Here is a 19005-nt window from a genome sequence, read left to right on the forward strand (position 1 = left end):
TGTGGAATTTTAGTTAGGGGTTCCTTCTATGCCTTTGGCCTAAATTGTTGGCGATAAAATATTTCCTTTGTTGTATATATAAATTGTTGTATATATTTGTTGTATATATAAATAAAGTAATTGTCGTTTTATTTATATAATTTTTAAAAAATATGATCTTATGTGAACTCAGTTTGTGTAAAGTGGATTAGTAAATATTATTATTACAGATCTATTTAAGTTTATTTTTGCCAATCCATTACAAAAGACTGATCTACATGACAATGATCTGGACATACGAAGTTGAGCTTTGGGGCTCCACTAAACCATCAAATTCCTCCCTAATCCAATCCTTACACTCCAAAATCCTTCGTAAAATCCTTAACGCTCCTTACTTTGTCACAAATCAAGTCATCCATCATGACCTCAATGTCCCATATGCTGCCGATTTGGCCAAAACCAGATACCATTCGAACCCATATACCATGGAAAACGTTATTTTTTATTAACGATCCCCAAAATTCCAACTCTAAGTGACATGCTCTGAACATAATCAAGTTGTTTGAAAGAGAAGCCATATTAAAGTATCGAAGGTGAAGAAAAATTAGAACAAAGATTCAAAATAGACAGCATACAAGTATCAAGATTGTAATTCTAATTGACGCAGTCCAGTCCAAAATAATCGAACATCTATCTCTACATCAATGTGAGGTTCGATTGTTGTGCAGAGATAAGTAAAGGATTCGAAGAGGCAGGTCGAATGGCTAATGATTTCCAGAAGGAAAAAGTTCTTAAGGAATGTTTATATAAATCAACAAATATATTTTATTTAGGAAGTGAATTCCTCTATTCACTCTCTAAACAGAGTGAGGATATCAAGTTTTAAGCACATAAAAAAGATTAACAGTTATTATAAAAAAATATTATAAATTCATATTACTCGAGGTACCAAAAGAAGGGATTAAAGAGTTCTTGGAAAACCCGAAGATAAATCTCATAAATATTTTCACTCGCAAATCGCTCTTCATAAACCAAGGGTAATCGAAGTGGGGATATACTTAGATGTTCAAAATGAAATAATTTTTTTAAAAAAACTGTTCAACTACAAGTTATGGTGGTCTCGGGTTTTTTATTTGATAAAGAAGTAGTGTTTCTAAAACAATAGTTGTGCTAGGAGGTGATTTGGTTAAGATCGCACACAAACGCTTGATATCCCCCAATAAAGAGTACCTACTTTTCAGTGACTAAGGGAGACCCAGGAGTATCTCCCAACCCCAATGTCGAACTACGGGTGGTATAATAGAATACATAATTATCACAGTCGGCCTCGAAACAAAGCCCTTTAGTTAGGATCATGGTGCCTTACTCATTGAGCTATCCCACTCAACCAAAAATAGATAAATACATTTTCAATGATTATTCCTTTAGGATTGATTTATGCGTGTCAGGACATGCAAGCAACTTCAATAAATTAAGTATAAATCATAAAACTTAACTGTAATTGAATGCCCTAACTTTCTCCTGATATTGGTTAATATTCATTTTGGCCTAGTAGCTATCATGGGACGATCTATACTTAATTGACTAATAAATCATACAAAAACACCTTTCAATAATTAAAAGCCCCCTTTAGAAAGTTAATTTAAAATTTATCTGGGACTTTAATAATTTCATTATACTGTATTTTATAACTAAGTTGCAAGATTTTATGTATTATTTATTAGGTTATTGTAATTATTAGTTGATAATATTTTTTATTTTATAGGTGATATGGTTGACATAATTAAATAGATTAATTAAATTTAAAAAACAAGTATTTACTTTTTCCCTTGCTTTTCGTCAACAGAGGTTTCGGCACCACTATACAGCATACTATAGACGGTAATACCAAGTTATATACACATATGTTAAATATGCTATCTTAAGTAGGATCAAGCTAATGTTACCAGTAAATATGGATTGGTTCTTCAGCCTCAAAATCTGAAGAAATAAGAGAATTAATGTTTGTTCTATTATGGCAGTAGGTTTATTGTTAATATGTTTAGTTTTCAGCAATTTTGAAATCTACAAATCTAAAAAATGTTAAATGCATGGAAATTAAAGCACTTATAAATGCCTAACATTCAATATGTAACTGTTGCTGGATTCTTTCCTTCCCTTCTTGTTACGTTGAATTTTTCGTTATTGCTGTAAACGAGTATGTTTCCATATACAGCGAGGAATGCGGGTTGGCATACAACCAATAATTGACAAAAAAGAGTGCTTATCTACTCGAAGTATTCCCGAAAGCTTGTACAAGGTCAGAAAAGAAAGTGGACGCCTGATATTTTTCAATTGTCGTTTGTAATACTGGCAATGGTTTAAAAATATTTATCCATTTCTCTATCTTCCAATTGATCCTTTAACACCTACGACCTTAAATCCTGTGCCTGCTTGACCTTGAGCTTGGTCTTGATATCTGTTACTCCAATACGGGAACCTATCGACGTTTTCGTAGTAAATGTTGCTATCTTTCCTATTAGTGTTAATTTGTCGTCCTTTTTCATTCCTCTTAATTCGCAAACAAATCTAGTTGCAAAATAGCAGTATAATATTACTGTGATAAGCTAGTAAGTTGGAACGAGTATCTGAGAGTAGCTGGGTTCGGAACGGTTTGGGTTAGATTCCTGTTTATGTCAGTTAATATTAATCGGTGGTCCTCATAAATGCTTATTGACACTCTTAGTCTTGTTAATGCATGAATGTAACTTCAAAGTTACAGTTAGGGATTGGTAAATAGGATTATTAGGCCCACTCGCCGTTCTAGATCTCTCGCAATTTCCAATACCTGTACCGGTAACCTCTCACGCAATGTAGGGTGTTTACTGAGGATATCATAGCTTAAATAGACCATGGACGCACCAAATGTTACTAACGAACCTCAATCCCGAGATAGTAATCAATTGTTATGTTGCAGATGGTAGCCAACTGGCCTAGTCTTGGTAGTGGGAAGAAAGCGTGAAGTGTAAGTTTGTTCGCTCGCAGCTGAGACTACACTCGCTATCCCGTGACGCTTACATGCAGTACATGTGTAAAAAATGGTCTCGCTGCATTCTCATGCAGAGGCTGCTATCTTTGTATCTTAGGAAAGTTTCTTCTTTTATTAGGAAACTTCTTCGACCCTATTTCCGTGAATTTCTATTTTTAAAAAAGTATGTTTCTCTAGAGTTAAAAACTTGAGGCGTTAAAATATTCCTTACATTTTACACATTATCAAATTTAATACTAGTATAAATTGAAAAGAAAAGACAATCTAGAACATCTGATCACTCCAGTTTATTTAATCTAGTTTAGCATTGACTTGTTAAATTATCCTCTAGTTTTTTTTTAATTGATATAATTTTTATACCTATTTTTGCCTAGTTGGAAATTAACCATCAAATTTTTATTTTTTTCATTACATATTGGGTTGTATTTTAATAATATAGTTTACTTGACATTAAGGAAATTTATTACAGTAGACATATCATTATGTCATTATGATCAAATTTACTTACTATATTGTATTTTTTCTGTATCCATTTTTTATACAGTTGTAAATATCAATAAATAAATAAAAAAATAACTGAAATCAATTTGAAACATATTCCCAAGGTGAAGAAATAAACCAGGATTTGAAAAAATTAAACTGTATTACTGAGAATATTCCTTACACCTAATACTTCCGAAATTGTTATTAAAAAAAATTAAATAATTCCTTAATGCTCATAATTTATTACAAAAATAATTAATATAATGAATTTTATAGTAAACTGAGATTAAGACAAAATGTATGCTGCTTGTATGGCTGAAAACTCTTCAGTTTTGTATTTACTTTGAAAATTCTTATAACAAAAATAACTGTTCATTTTTTTTTTTTTTTATTCTGGGTTTAATATTTATTTTTAATTCGATTCGTCCATTAGAGTAAGAACAGAGCTAAGCATTTTTGTAAAATAAACGATAAGTAAGAATTGTCTTGAAATTATTTCTGTTTCATTCTATTATCATAAAAGCTCTGTGGAAAATTAATGAAGTTGAATGGTAAGCTCTCATGATAATAGAAAATTTTAACTTATACGTTTATGATATAGATAAAATTATTTTGTTTATGTAAAGTTAAAATGACCTGATATTGTTTAAAGCAAATTATTATCAACACTCTACTCCCCCACTCAACACAAAACTTTGAAGACCTCAAGACTCCGTGACTTTCGGTGAATATCCATGATCTAATAATCTTATTCTGAATAAAATCAAATTAAAAAAAATATGTATATAATATGGCTACTTTACATGTATTCAATGGACACTTACAGTGGCTAAAATAACTCGTCTTGTGGCATTTTGAAATATTACGTTTCGGTTTTATTTTCACACCAAAAGAAATTCTTGCACCCCCTTATGCTTATGAGCCCATTCCAAGGAGAAAGTGCGGAGATTCGATTAACCCGAAGACACAATCGTGGTCAGATGCGTAAATTTCTCCGCGCAGGTGGTTTTGGCACAGTGACACAGGAAGAGCGGTGAAGGAACACAGGTAGATCCGGGTAATGCATGTTTCCGGAGCAGGTCACCCCCTCCAGAGGAGCGGCCGAAGACCGGTCGAGGTGGGGCTCTCCTCTGTCAATCAATTAGCTCTTCATTCTGACCTCTCCGGGTGTCTCCGTATCCTACCAAGGGATCTTGTCTTCTGCCCGAGTGTCTGGACAATCTAAAGGAGGTGCTCCTTGTCTTCTACTAGACCGGGATTAGGGGATACCCGTTGTTGCGTCTTGCGACTAAACTACTAATTATTTACCAAAAACACATATACACAATGATAAGTAGATCTACTTGGGCATACTGAATTAAGTTGTTGGCTTCACCAAACTATCAATTCCTCCCGTATCCAATCTCAATCCGAAATCCTCCCTAAAATCCTTAATGCTCCTTATTAAACCACAAATAAACTCATTCATAAAGACCATTTCTGATTTGGGCCAAAATAGTAGGTATATAATATAAATACCTCCTTTCATTCCAAAATCTTTACCCATTTACACACATTAGTTCCATATCTCTCATCCTTGATAGAGAGATTCCTCAATTCCCAAAAATCCTCCGAGGCGTCCAAAAAGAAGATTGCCACGGTATCTTCTAATTTAGATAAATTACCACCATTGGGAATCACAGTAACTATTTAGAAATAAATCTATAAGTCTATAGTATAAGTAATCTATAGACTATAACGTAGACTGCAGTTAATTTGTAACAACTCGGTTAGCTTTAGGAAAGTATGTAGTACGATCTCAGTCAACGGTACTATCTTTGAAATACGTTCAATATTAAATAAAATACTTTTTTTTCTATTATTAGATGTGCCAATAATCAAGCAAAGTAGCACTAAATAAAATTGTCAAAATGTGGGTTTATTGTTACAAACTCTAAGCATTACAGCATAATGTAATATATAAATTTTAAGGAAATTTAAAATATCATATTATTTTGGACAATTATTAGTTAAACATATTTCTACATCAAAGAAAACTAAGGAGATTTTTCGTAGGTCTATAAGATGCAATTTGAAAAATAGGCTAATTAAAAAATTGTACCGTACTTTTTAGGGCCTTGTAAAAAAATAAATAATGAAATAAGGTTCCTAACAGAATGATTTACTGTGCGTGTAGAGTGACTTTTTTTTGAATTATTGATTTTCCAAACTTAAAAGTTTTGTACAATTAGTAATAACGAGTAGATCAGTGTTTGATCATAGCTTAAAAACATTCCCTTATAGCGAGTAATGGTTGATGTATGACGACGACGTTAAAATCTCTCATGGTCTTCATAAATAATAGAATGGAACCTTACTTTCCGCCCAACTCCCGAAACCCATGAAAAGAGTAGAGGCAGGCTTTAAAACATGTACTTAACAGCAGTGAGTAGGCCAGTGTTTGAAAAAATGTTATTAATATCGAGACAATTTGTTAAATTAATTAAAAATACTAGGATTGGATTTATCGAAGTGTTTCAAAAGATCTTCTTCTTACAAAGAGAGTGGAAGCATTTATCAGTTATTTAATTGCAACGAGATATAAAGTAACACACGGCAGTGGATATCGCTGTTCGTTAATGGAATTATTAGAGTATATTACACTTATATACATCATTGATGTTCTCAGTGCCAGGATAGAACTTTCACCTGCTGGAAATTCTGCATTCCACTCCACTCTGTTTCAACACAAGTACTCCATAACAAATGACAAATATATAATAAATTGAAAAATTGTTAATAAATAATGTTATTTATAAAATTAATAAATTCGATAATTTAATCAGCTTATAGAACTTAGTTGATAAAATGTGCGAATGAAGGTCTTGTGACATAAGAAAAATTGAGATATAGCAGCATATAATCAGCAATTAGATATATTATCTTTCAAGGATTTGTTTTGAATCTGTAGTCTCTATGACTGTGGAATCAGAGAATAACAGCAAAAAAATAAATAAATAAAAAAAAATAAAGGTAATTTTTAATTGTAAGAAAATATTAATTCATGTATTAAGGTGGTAAATATGAATTTTTATAGCGTATGTAATCAGAAAAACATTAGATTGTTATTTATGAATATATATAAAATTTTCACTGTTTATAAAATTGTATAGGCAATAGAAATTTCAAAAAAAAATTATTAACTTTTTTATTTATTTACATATGGAGTTCTGAGATACAATCGCTACTTTGCTTGAATAGTGACACATCTTCCCCCAAGAAAATTTTTGTTTTATTTTGAAATGGACGGTTTTCAAAGGTATTACAGCAGATAAGAATTTCTTCCTCAATTGCGGTCTCTCTATAAACTGTCCCAAAGCTAATAGAGCTTTTAGAAAGTTATCTTAGTCTACGCTATAATCAATAGAAGGCGTCAAATACAATTTTTTTTATTCATCAGATGTGGAGTAGTGATTTAAGTAAAGCAGCTACATGATAAATAACGAGGTGTATCTCGGTATTTTATTTTTTACCGCTCGTTAAATCCAGATAGCCGGTTAAGCGAGGTTCTACTGTATTTACTAGTAGCTATAGGACACATGGAGTAAAGCGCAGCCTCGCCTTGTAGACGTAAACGGGCAAGATGAACGGAACGGGGAGTGGACTCAATGGCTGTGTTTACAGCCGAGGAGGTTGACCCTGCCTAACGGAGCTCTGCGTGGACACCTGCGTCTCGTAGTAAAGAGCTATACCACTTTCCTTTTAGGACTTTTTTTTTACTTTTATTAATTATTTTTCGCCTAATAAATTAAACGAAAAAATGTTTATATTCTTTTTACCAACAAGTGTATTTGCTACAGATAAATACATACACATCTAGGATACCAAGACTGTAAATTATTTCTAGTATTACGAAATATTAGTAGACCTATAATGGTCTATTTTATTTCAGATCATATTGAATTATAATATAAAATTTATTATTTCAATTCTCTGTTTATGTTCATTCCTCATAAACGTATACTCCTCATAATTCATTTCGCTGGTCATCAAGGCCATTTATTATTTATTCATGCTTTTGTTACTTTTATTTATTTATTTGATATCATTTTGGTGATAGTATATTTTGTAATTTTAATAATTAAAACACTAATTCTACTGTTTTATCATGTCTATGGGGCTATGTCTAGATTCTATCCTCAACATTTCAAGGCTTAAGAATAAATTGTTTCATACCTATTTGTGGATAAAATTTATTTGCCGCTAGAGAATAAAGTCTACTAGATTGAAACATCCAAGAAAAATATTTTTAAATGAAAGTAGTTGGTGAATTTGATAAAATTAAGAGCGATCTAATTTCACACTGATCTACAACTTCCTTTCCAATACAGGTTAAATCGAACAAGCCTTTTTTTTTTTAAATGTAGGTGTAGCGAGGAAAATACAAGCGAAAGTTTAGAAGTTAATGTGATAAAATCTATATTGAACCATCCTTCAAAATCACTGGAAAATTTATGAAGGATTAACTGTTATACAGACAGATACAGTACCAAACTGTTCCTTGTTGTCTCTAAAATGTAAAATGTGAGTAAAAATTTAGATTTTCAGGGCATGATGTTTTTTTCATTTCCTACTTGAGTACAGAAACTAACTTTGGCAGAAAGGAAGCGAAATTTTTTTAAACAAATTGTTATTAAAATTGGAGGCTGAATATGAACTCCGATACGTTCAAAAATTACTTATTTGTAAACTAAGAAATAATAATGAATATATGTTAGTGTTCACTAATGATTCATGGAAATTTGTGAAAACTTCTTTATATAAATATAGTTAACAAAAGAAAAGTAGGTATGAAAAATGAAATATGATGGCCGATTTGAGTTCTCTTTATCTGTACGATTTGTTTTCATATAAAAACAATTGTTTCATATAAAAATAATTAAAAACATGCTAATCAGCAAGATTAATGAAGTGATATGTTGTATCTGCAAACCAAATACTTCACTGTACTGACAAAAACCGTTTTGAAACGCAATTAGAATTCTAAAAGTCGTATTGTATTTATCAAGACACTAAGCATATGAAAATAAAATAAGGCTTTTCCGTTTTTACTGATATCTGCTATTGATAATACTCCGTTATCCTTAGAAAATGATTACATTATTAATTTTTGATACTAGATATCACTAACTTTATGCGTTCCATATATATCATTCTCGTATACGAAAGTCGAGGTTTGACCAGTCAAGGGTCAGTGGTTTCTTGATACTTATCTCGTCAAAATATAAAATTTGCTTTTTAGCAATTTCCAGCTATAACTTTTTTGCAATAAAAAAAAATCACATATGCGTTATCATATTAGGTACGACTTTGCTGTTGTAGGTTTTTTTTTCTTGTATTTAGAGAAAGGTATTTTGGGTTAGATATATTGATTTCTTTTTTATAAATATAAATAGTTTTTTCTTATAATTTTTATTAAACTTTTAAAAAAAAAATTTATGTTTAATGATAATTATTAAATAAGGTTAATTAATTTTTTTATTCTTTATCATTGCTTTTCAAAGTTTACTGTCATTTTAAATTTAAAAATCAATACCAAGGACGCGGTTTTACTTTATTTATTTTGCTTTTTGTAAAATAATGAAATAAATAGAAAATTTAATTTTGTTTCTTCAGCTGTAATTAAAATCTTAAATTACAAAGCAACTTTCAAGGAAGTGACAAAGTTAATTACTTTAAAGCATTGTATTAGGGCGCAGGTAGAAGAAAATGGAAGAAGAAATGAATCTCTTGATGAACTTGCTCTTTATTAAGAGACAGTATAATGATTCAAATATGGGTAATAGGGTTCCCTAACAAACCAATTCCCTAACCCGATTCCTTACTAACGCCAGTAAATAAGATATTTTATTTCATTTCTTATTCAAATTATTATTTGTTTAAAATAACAATCGGAGTAACTTATCTTAATTTATAGACTTTGTTATTTGTTTCTTTAAAAACAAATGAAAACAATTTTTTAATTTTGCATATTTGTTTTGATAATTAATGAGCTTTCGATTTGATATAAATTAGAATACCTTAAATTTCTCCGAATATTTTTTTTGTGATTTTTAATTTATAAAATATGATAAATTTTATATCATATTATTAAGTAATTTAGAGCTTTTAAAAGTCCCAATCTTCGTTCATTCTTAAGAGAGAAAATTGAGAATTCCTTGCTGTTTTACATTTAAATTTATAGAAGTATCCTTCATTTATTATTGCAATAACTCTCTGATTGATTAGCAAAATTTGAACGAAACTATTTTGATTACACTGTCTGTTTACTAGCATTACTATCTACTACAATCATAAACTAAATATTTTTTACAAGTTCAGTCAGTACTCCTATAAGTACGCAGTTCAGTCCGTTTTTGGATAAATTAATTTTAAATATTTTGATTTGATAATTTAAAAGCATTATATCTTTGGTCGTGAAAAAAACCTAGACAAACTATTAGGCAAACTAACCTTATTCTAGTGTTAAATAATAGGAAATTAATATTTTTCAATTAGAATTCCCGTAATACTGATCTTGAAACAGAAATCTTAGTAGTTATCAGTATTAGTATTTATCAATTAATGTGTAGTATCTGATTTTAGTCTGATATTTACAGTTTGTTATTATTTAATTACAGTTTTTTTTACAACTTCGCTTTTTTATCACAAAAAAATCAACCAACTGTTAATTGTTAAAATAATATTTAGTATTTTAGGGTGAATTCGAGAATTATTTTTTCTTTTATAGATTTTAATTTTTTGTAATCAAATTTGAGATATAAAATTGCATTTATCAATGTGTCAAGTTACTTTGAAATATTACTATGTTATTTTTAAATAAATCAGAGTGGTTAACATTCTCTATATGTTTATAAATGTTTAATTAGGGAAACATATAATTTATAGAAAATGTGGATGAAAATAATTAATGTAACTTTTTAAAATTTTCTTTAGAATTAATAGATTTCTTATAGTATAAATATGACACGATGCCACATTATTTTGTAATTTTAACTTATCTATACTCATACGTTTCAGTTAATCACACAACCGTTTTAGTACAAGGATTTCTAAAAAACATTTTGAAATTTTTCACTCTATAATTTTTAATTTATATTTATTTTTAATTTTGATTCTAGTTGTAAGCCATTACTGTCAGATTTAATTACTGCAAGTTATAAATTTAAATAATTAGAAGACCTATGAAAACTGAATATTTGAAAAGGGATACTAGAACTTTTTTTTTTGAGTTGCTAATATTTTTGATGAGGTATAGATTTTAGATAAATTTTAGAAGGTTTAATTAATTATTGATTCAAATTCTGTATTTTGTTTAGTTAATGATAAATAAATGGAAAGTTTATCGCGGGACATCTAAGTACATGATATTTTTTTTATCGATAAGGCCCAATATTTTTTATTGCTGTTTGTTACAAATATATGATAAATTACTAAATATATATACAAATCGTGCCAATATAACTAAAGTAATATACGCTTTATTGACTTACCGGTCTATAATCCAGAAAGAAACACTGGTAACGATACTACGCCAAGGAGGCGTGGCGAGGGTATGCTAGGGATCGAGTGTTCCCCACTACCGGCACACTGACACACTTCCGTCCGGCAACCGGAACTTATGGGAGGGGGATAGGTGGTTAAACATCCCCTCCAGGGAAAGAAAAAGTTTTTTTTGGAAAACTATTGTTTTCCAGGGGGCGAAAGGTGCGGCCTTGAAGTCTTGCGAATGAAGGTCGCATAAGCCTCGTTGGAGGGTTTTGGGTCCAAGATGTAGGACACTTGTCGCTCGAGCGAAAGAAATTGTTTGCGCGTCCAGCAATTTCTCTAATTATCGTATTTTTTTTTCAGGAACTCAAAAGAAGAAAAAGTGTAATCAATGAAAATATTACAACAAAAAATAAAAAATATATGCTTTAATTTCTTATACTGAAGATTAATTTACTTCTTAATTACTTAATTTTATTTGAAAAAAAATTGTTTTTTCAATAAGAAAATAATCCACTTTTCTGTTCAGATAATTACAATTGTACATATAATACGTGTTCATTTTTATATGAAAAAAATTTATTATAATAAAATTGTATGTATATATAGTTTATTAATTCATAATTTAAAAGTGAAAGTTAAGTATGCCGAGTGCGATTTCACCTGTAGATTTCGCGAGACATAAATATTTTAATAGGCTACCGAAATATAGGGGTTGTTACCCGCATTTTAGGTATAATTAGAAATATTAAAATACTTAGTCGGAGTAATTGGTGAAATTTTAGAGACAGTTAAATACAATTGATTGGATACTATTTATTTTTATATATTTATCTATACATTTAAATTTTTACTACGAACATTAGTTATGTCGATCAAGATAGAAAAAAAACAGATAATTGGAATGAGATTTATTCCAGTATTTTTTTAATACTTCTATCGTAAAAAGATTATTAAATTGTTTTTTTGTTTTCCGTTTCCGGTCTCTTACATATTATATATAATCTTTCTCATCTAAAAACTAAACAAATAAAATAAAAATTAAAAAATAAATTTAGAATCTAGAATAAAAAAAATACTTGGAAGACGAAGAGGGTATTAATTGCAGACGCAGATGGGAGTGGGTTAAAAAGGAGAGTTGTGGGTCACCCTAGTCAACCTTTCCGTTGGCTTATTAACCAGCTTCTTGGCCTCTAGATATGTCCTACATCTGACAGGAATTTTGAATTAACGTGTTTTGGATTGGGGAACAATTTTATCCTGAGGCGTATCTAATCTGATTTTAAACACAAATTAATTTATTTTTTTAATATTTTATGACAGTATTTACACAGAACATGTTAAAAGAAAAATTTGGCAAGGAAATTTTAAACCTACTATACTTGACGAACTACAATACTTGTATAAATCGGTGTATTAAAAATAATAAAAATAAACTACTTCATATTGGTCGACACGTTTTCACAAAAAATAGAATTTAACATTTTATTTATTCTTCTTTTAATTTATTCGAATAAAAAAAATATATTAAATCATGCTCAAAATATAAATAAATTATTTAACATTGTTTTATTTATAAAATGTTATTTGGTTTAAATTTTCAATATAGTATTGCCCGATAAAATTTTATTTTTATCTGTTGATACCTTAGATAAATATAAAATTTTGGAGTTCATGATTTCTTTATTTTTAGAATATTGTATTTTATTTAATTTTAATTTTATTTATTGACTAATAATACTGTATTTCATGTATTAAGGGTAATGAATAGTGAAGATTTGTTTTAAATCGAAAGAAACGAAAGATTAATATTTATAGTTGTTCTTTAATTTATTTATATAGCTTAAATATTATATTTTGTAGGTCAGGAGATATTTAATTTTATTTTCTTGTATGTAGGTATATATGATTTCGAACTACTAAATAAATTATAAAGGATGATATATAATGGATAACGAATAATTGTGAACAGTCTAGTTACATAGAAATAATATTTTTTAGACTAAAAGTAATTGAACTTTTTTACTTATTGTTCGAAATAATTTTAATTTATAATATTAATATTGTTGAGGAATATTTAATATATCCCTATATTTTTAATAACTTTCAATTTATTTAATTTTATTGTTTGTACTCGAATTTTATTCTTATCTTAACAGATTTACTATATAATTCTGTACTAAAATGAAAAAACTTGCCTGTTTTAATTTTGTTTATTGTCTCCCCATTGACTTTACAGTTGCTAGTGATAACGGTCGTTTGTACTAAAAGGTTTAAGCTTTACTTTACCTAACCAAATTTGAACCTTTGAATAATTTCGAAAAACTACCGACCCACTTAGGCCAAATTCCAAAAGGGAAGTCAAGTGAAAGTGACGACCTAAAACTGCCTTTTAAGAAAAAAAAATTTTTTTTTTCACTTTTTCCTAATTTGTACAGTGTCGGAAAATGAAACTATAATATAATGTAAGTGTACTTACAGGCTGGATAAGAAGAAGAAAGTAATCCAAAGATCTGGACGAACACTGACACGGTTGTGCGGGGCTCTGAGGGGGGATGCCGCCTATATACCAAGGGAAAGTGCTAGCTCCCCTCCGCTCTCCACCCGGATTCTGTCTCGTAACGTCTGTCTCTGATGTCATATCGCTGTTTGTCTATGTCTGTCGCAACATGTCTTAAGTATATGTAATACACGTAATAACATTTTACTAAAATATATCAAAAACCCAATTAATAAATTTTATAGTAAAAAAACTACTTAGATAGAAATGAAATGGATAAAACTCACTCAAACATCCCTTAGAGGTGCATAATCTTTCGAGTTGTGTTTATTGATAGTGAGTCAGAAGAAAATATTTTGTGGTTCATTCGTTCTGGAAAAAAACATTGCGTATCAACCCTACATGGAAAGCTAAAAAAAAAAAAAAAAAAAAAAAATAAAGAGTCAATCAAAGACTTATATTGTATTGTAAATAATACAATAACATAATGATATATCCTTTTTTCATCCTTCTTCTACCAATCCGTCCATCATGTATATCAGATATCCTTAAATTCAAATCATCTGTTAATATCCAAAATACTCGCTCCAAGTCTTCAGATTTACAGACTGCAACTTACTAAGTTGCAACTTTCTGCACTTCCCTGAGGAGTTCCATTCCTACTTCCATTCGTAGCATCAGTACCCTTTCCACATTCAAATCCCGCTTATTCCATCATTTCCTATTCACCCAGATTCAATAAAATTTAAATAGATGTTTCATATTTACAATCATACTTTATAGAAATTCATACTTTTCATTAGTTATACTCCTGTAAATACCCTTTTTTTCTACTGTATTTTAGTTATTATTATGATAAGTTTATTTTTTTGTTTAAAAGCTTAAAAGTAACCTTATTATAATTTGTCATTTTTGATTATGTATTAATTTTTTTTTTCCATTTATTTGTTTCTTAAAAGCTGTTAAGCCCACCTATTATTTCTGTTTTATTATTATAAAGGGACGTGTTCCATAATAAATAAAGAATTGTGATATTATTATTATTATATATCGGTGTCAATCATGCCTGGGGCAATGTGTTATGCGGCATGATATATCCTCTGAGCCTACCGAATCAGGTGAAAACTTAGAAATGTTTCTTGGTAAAATTGATAAATAATATTATTTTGTTCAAAATATATAATTTCAATACATAATTTATTATATTTTATAGTTTATTTTATTACATCACATAAATGATATTTCAAGTCCTAGCTTGCATCCATTCTATACAACTATTACAATAATAGAAAAATTATTATACAACTAAATTACAATACAAGACCAAAGCCGTATATAGCATAATGGGGGAACCTGGCATTTTTGGATAAGGGGGACCTTCAAATTATTTCCTGAACAATTTTGGATTATATCAACAGAATTAAACTGAATAAGTTTTAGAATCATTATTTATTTAATATTTGACTAGTAAAAAAGATAATAAATCTTTTACTGGAGATAATTTTCTTGATTTTTATTAGAAAAACCATGAATGGAATATACATCACTTCTAACTACATGAGTTAAAAGCTGCTAAACCTTTCTTGGCTTTGTCGTATCAGTTAATTTTTAATTAGTTTCAATTTATTGATTACAGGAGTCTCTGGATCCGGGCTATACCAGATAGTAGAGTGTATTCTCTTCTAAAGAGCGTTTTATGTCTAATCTAACTTATATAAAATAAAAATAGATCCGTATATGTTTTCAGTGTTTTATGTTGACACAGACATAGGTGTGCCTTGCATCCCCCTTCTATGCACTCCTTGAAAGAAGGAAAATTAAAAATTATTAATTTATTTATGAACGTGTAGGTACTTGGTACGGCTAGATCAAGTAATTAGATCTGAGCGAAACCACTGTCACATTAAACTCCTCATTTATACGCCTTGACAGTGAACAGTCGTACCTTATCTACTATGTCAATTGTAACAGCGATTGGGTGGTTAATTTTTGATTGATTCTATTCAACGTTTTACACCTTATCTAATGTAATTAGGATGTAGCTAATAATTATTTATCATTAGGCAACCTATTGATTGCCACCAACTTTAGGTCAAGTTCACTGTCACCACGTAAACGTGATACTGTTCACCACACAGGAATAAGACTCATCTCCTAACTAACCACAAGTCTTTTTGCGTTGCGCTCTATTATTTGTATTGCAGTTTTCATGCATGTGTTGGGCCATACATAGGATGTATCAGTAGTAGAATAAATATTTATGAATAATTTTAATTGTAGCTTTATTTAATGCTATGTAACTTGGTCAGTGAATGTTGATCTACATTCTAGATGAACCCCTGACTCAATATATATGTATATTTAGATATATATTTTTAAAATACTCCTAAACATGAGGCAAAATAATTGAAAATCAAGTAATGCCGAACAGAGTATTAGTGGTGAAATATTCATCTCATGAGTTATTTACGTTTACATTGAATTCATTCATTATAGTTCAAACAAAATTAAATGGAATACAAAATATTTGACAAAAGTATGAATTACTAAAATTAACATTTTTAAATAATAAGGTTCTAATTCGTTATGTTCCTTTCTGAGTAATCTTTTATACCATTTCACATTCAAAAATTTAAAAAAACTCTAAAAACTGCCTAATGCACTGCATAAAAGGCTAAGAATTAAATAAATTTATTATTAAAGATTTTTTGATTTATTAAAGCAGAAATAAAAAAATATATATTAATAATTTTTTTTATTTACATATTTCGTTGGTATCAGACTACATTTTGGTTTGTGATTATGTATTCTTGACGCCATCAGCAACTGTATTTATTACTGTTATTATCAATCATTTAAGCTGAAAAATTTTTTTCAAATTAAATAAATTTTGGAAAAATTTACCTTACATTTTCTGGATAAGTAAATATATTATCTTCTGTAAAGGAAAATTTCGGACTCAGCTGGGTGCATCTATAATATTTTTAATTTTGCTGAACTCTCTCCATTTATTTACTTCGTTAATATTAATAATGAGAGTGCTCACTAAAGAAACTAAAATTAAACTAAACCTATCTCTAGTTGTTTAGTTTGCATTAATGTAATTTTGTGGTTTTCAGCCTCAATTGGCGAAACATTGACCGCTCTATTGATTGACTGTTGTCGAGAGACTTGGGTTTCGAAAAAATAGAAAGGTTTTGGTTTGGATTTTCTTTTACCAAAATAATAATGACTTAAGAAATTTTTGTCTTTTATTTAATCCTATTTTGCTAATATTTCTAATATTTAACATTAACTCTGCGGCAAAAATCCAAAATAGTTGTTTTTGTCTAATACTCTGTAATAATAATCTGTTTCCTATTTTTCTTCACATATTGAATAATATGCACAAGTGAAGTTCTGTCTTTTTTAAAACACGGATATGTATTAGATTTTTAAAGATGTGCACATTTAATATAGGATTATTTTTATTATCTAATTATATTATTACTGAAATTTTTTCGATTCTTAATTTAAAATGCACACGAGATTCATCCATGATCATATGCTTTTGAGAGCGTTTTAGCCGGGTCTACGGCGGCGCCGGTTCGATTTGGATCTTGGCGGGTTGACTTTTGTTTCATGGGGGTTCCACGAAATATCGACCCTTCCACTCTGGTTAGAATAGGTTTCTAAATCTTGGTTGCCAACAAGATATTTAACCACCCCTGTTTGTCAGAAATGGGAATAACAAAAGTGCTGATTGTTCTGTTGAAGGTCAACTACACAGAATCAAGTACCAATTTCAAATATTAAAATTTTTGAATTAAATGTGTATTTTAGGTTTACATAAAACGTTATCAGTGATAAAAAAAAAAAAAAGATACGGTTGAACTGAAAATAATCAAATAAATAAAGAATAATAGGATGGTTTTTTTTTTCGTACTCCTCATTAAAATAGAATTAGTGCTTCGTACATATAAATTGCTTGAAATTTATTATATATAATTCACTGAGTCTTCTCTCTTTCAATGCCATGTAGCATCATAAGGTGTTGAAGCAGTATGGGTTTTTTTTTCCTACCTCCTTTGTTATAAATAAACAGTATGCGTTTTTTTTTCCGTACCCCCCTGACGAACTAAGTAATTGAATACATACATATAGGTACGTATATGTATATCTGGTAGTTTGTAATTCCTTTTTTTTTTTTTTTTTTCGTACCCTCCTGACCAAATAAGTAATTGAATACATACATATAGGTACGTATATGTATATCTGGTAGTTTGTAATTCCTTTTTTTTTTTTTCGTACCTTCCTGACGAAATAAGTAATTGAATACATACATACAGGTAGGTATATGTATATCTGGTAGCTTATAATTACTTTTTTTTTTTTATTTTTTTTTTTTTAGTTTAAACCATTTCATTTCAATTCCTTACACTATGCGTTTTTTTCCCTACCTCCTTTGTTATAAATAAACAGTATGCGTTTTTTTTTCGTACCCCCCTGACGAAATAAGTAATTGAATAGATACATACAGGTACGTATATGTATATCTGGTAGTTTGTAATTCCTTTTTTTCGTACCCTCCTGACGAAATAAGTAATTGAATACATATACAGGTAGGTATATGTATATCTGGTAGTTTGTACTTACTTTTTTTTTTAGTTTCAACCATTTCATTTTAATTCCTAACACTATGCGGTTTTTTTTTCCTACCCTTCGCTAGAAATATATATGAATAATAAACAAATATGTCTGTTGCTATTTGTTTATCATTCATATATATTTCAAGCGGAGAGTACGAAAAAAAACGCATTGTGTAAGGAATAGTGTAAATAACACGATGGGGTAAAATCTTAAATTCATATAAGAATATGATATTTATCTCTATGGATGAAATGAGGTTCCCAATATTATGTTTGCCTTACTTTAGGTGGTTTAGTAAGGCGCTGTGCTATTAACTCCAAAGACCGAAGATCAAAACCGGCTGTGGCAGATTATTATTTATTCTGTTACTGTTGCCTCGAGACAACCCAGTGGATCGGATCGCCGTCTGAGGGCCATCCAGCCTCATCAGCCAAAAAATCACCTCCTTGTATAACCGTTGTTCAAGAAGCAACAGTACTTCCTTATAAATTGAATATATATAATATATATAAAAAACTGAACCTTTGACCCTTCATGGCCTTTAGTGGTACAGATTTTTATTTATTTTCATGTCACCATTAGGTCAGTATTTCGCGCACATTAATTTTACTGATTAAAACATCCTTAGCTTCCCTTAATATGATGTAAGACAATTCACAGCGATGGTGATATTTGCCAATACATACTGACTGAGCTGGAAATATTCCTTACATTATATTTAGCGAAGAGCAGTGGTCTTGTAAAATACTTTAGGGTCTCTTGATTAAAGTCATTCATGAACTTTCATTTTCAAATTCCACCATCAACATTCCATTCAAGAGATTAATTTTTTGTTTAAATTTAATAAAATAGACGCATA

At 29.5% G+C, this 19005-nt stretch overlaps 1 protein-coding gene across 2 annotated transcripts in view; it reads right to left on the reverse strand.

Annotated features, from left to right (window-relative positions):
• dyl (dusky-like) overlaps positions 1-13574 on the reverse strand; it is a 67539-nt gene extending 53965 nt beyond the window's left edge. Inside the window, exon 1 of one of the 2 annotated variants that reach the window (XM_014424822.2) lies at positions 13497-13574. The gene's annotated coding sequence lies outside the window, so the exon portion shown is untranslated. Of the gene's footprint in view, positions 1-11022; positions 11092-13496 lie in introns of those variants that run through there. The other variant, XM_067047268.1, reaches the window with a different exon arrangement.
• Positions 13575-19005: the final 5431 nt, after the last annotated feature.

The sequence above is a fragment of the Halyomorpha halys genome, unplaced genomic scaffold, assembly GCF_000696795.3.
Source record: "Halyomorpha halys isolate HHAL.00 unplaced genomic scaffold, Hhal_1.1 Scaffold479.1, whole genome shotgun sequence".
Taxonomy (NCBI): Eukaryota; Metazoa; Arthropoda; class Insecta; order Hemiptera; family Pentatomidae; genus Halyomorpha; species Halyomorpha halys.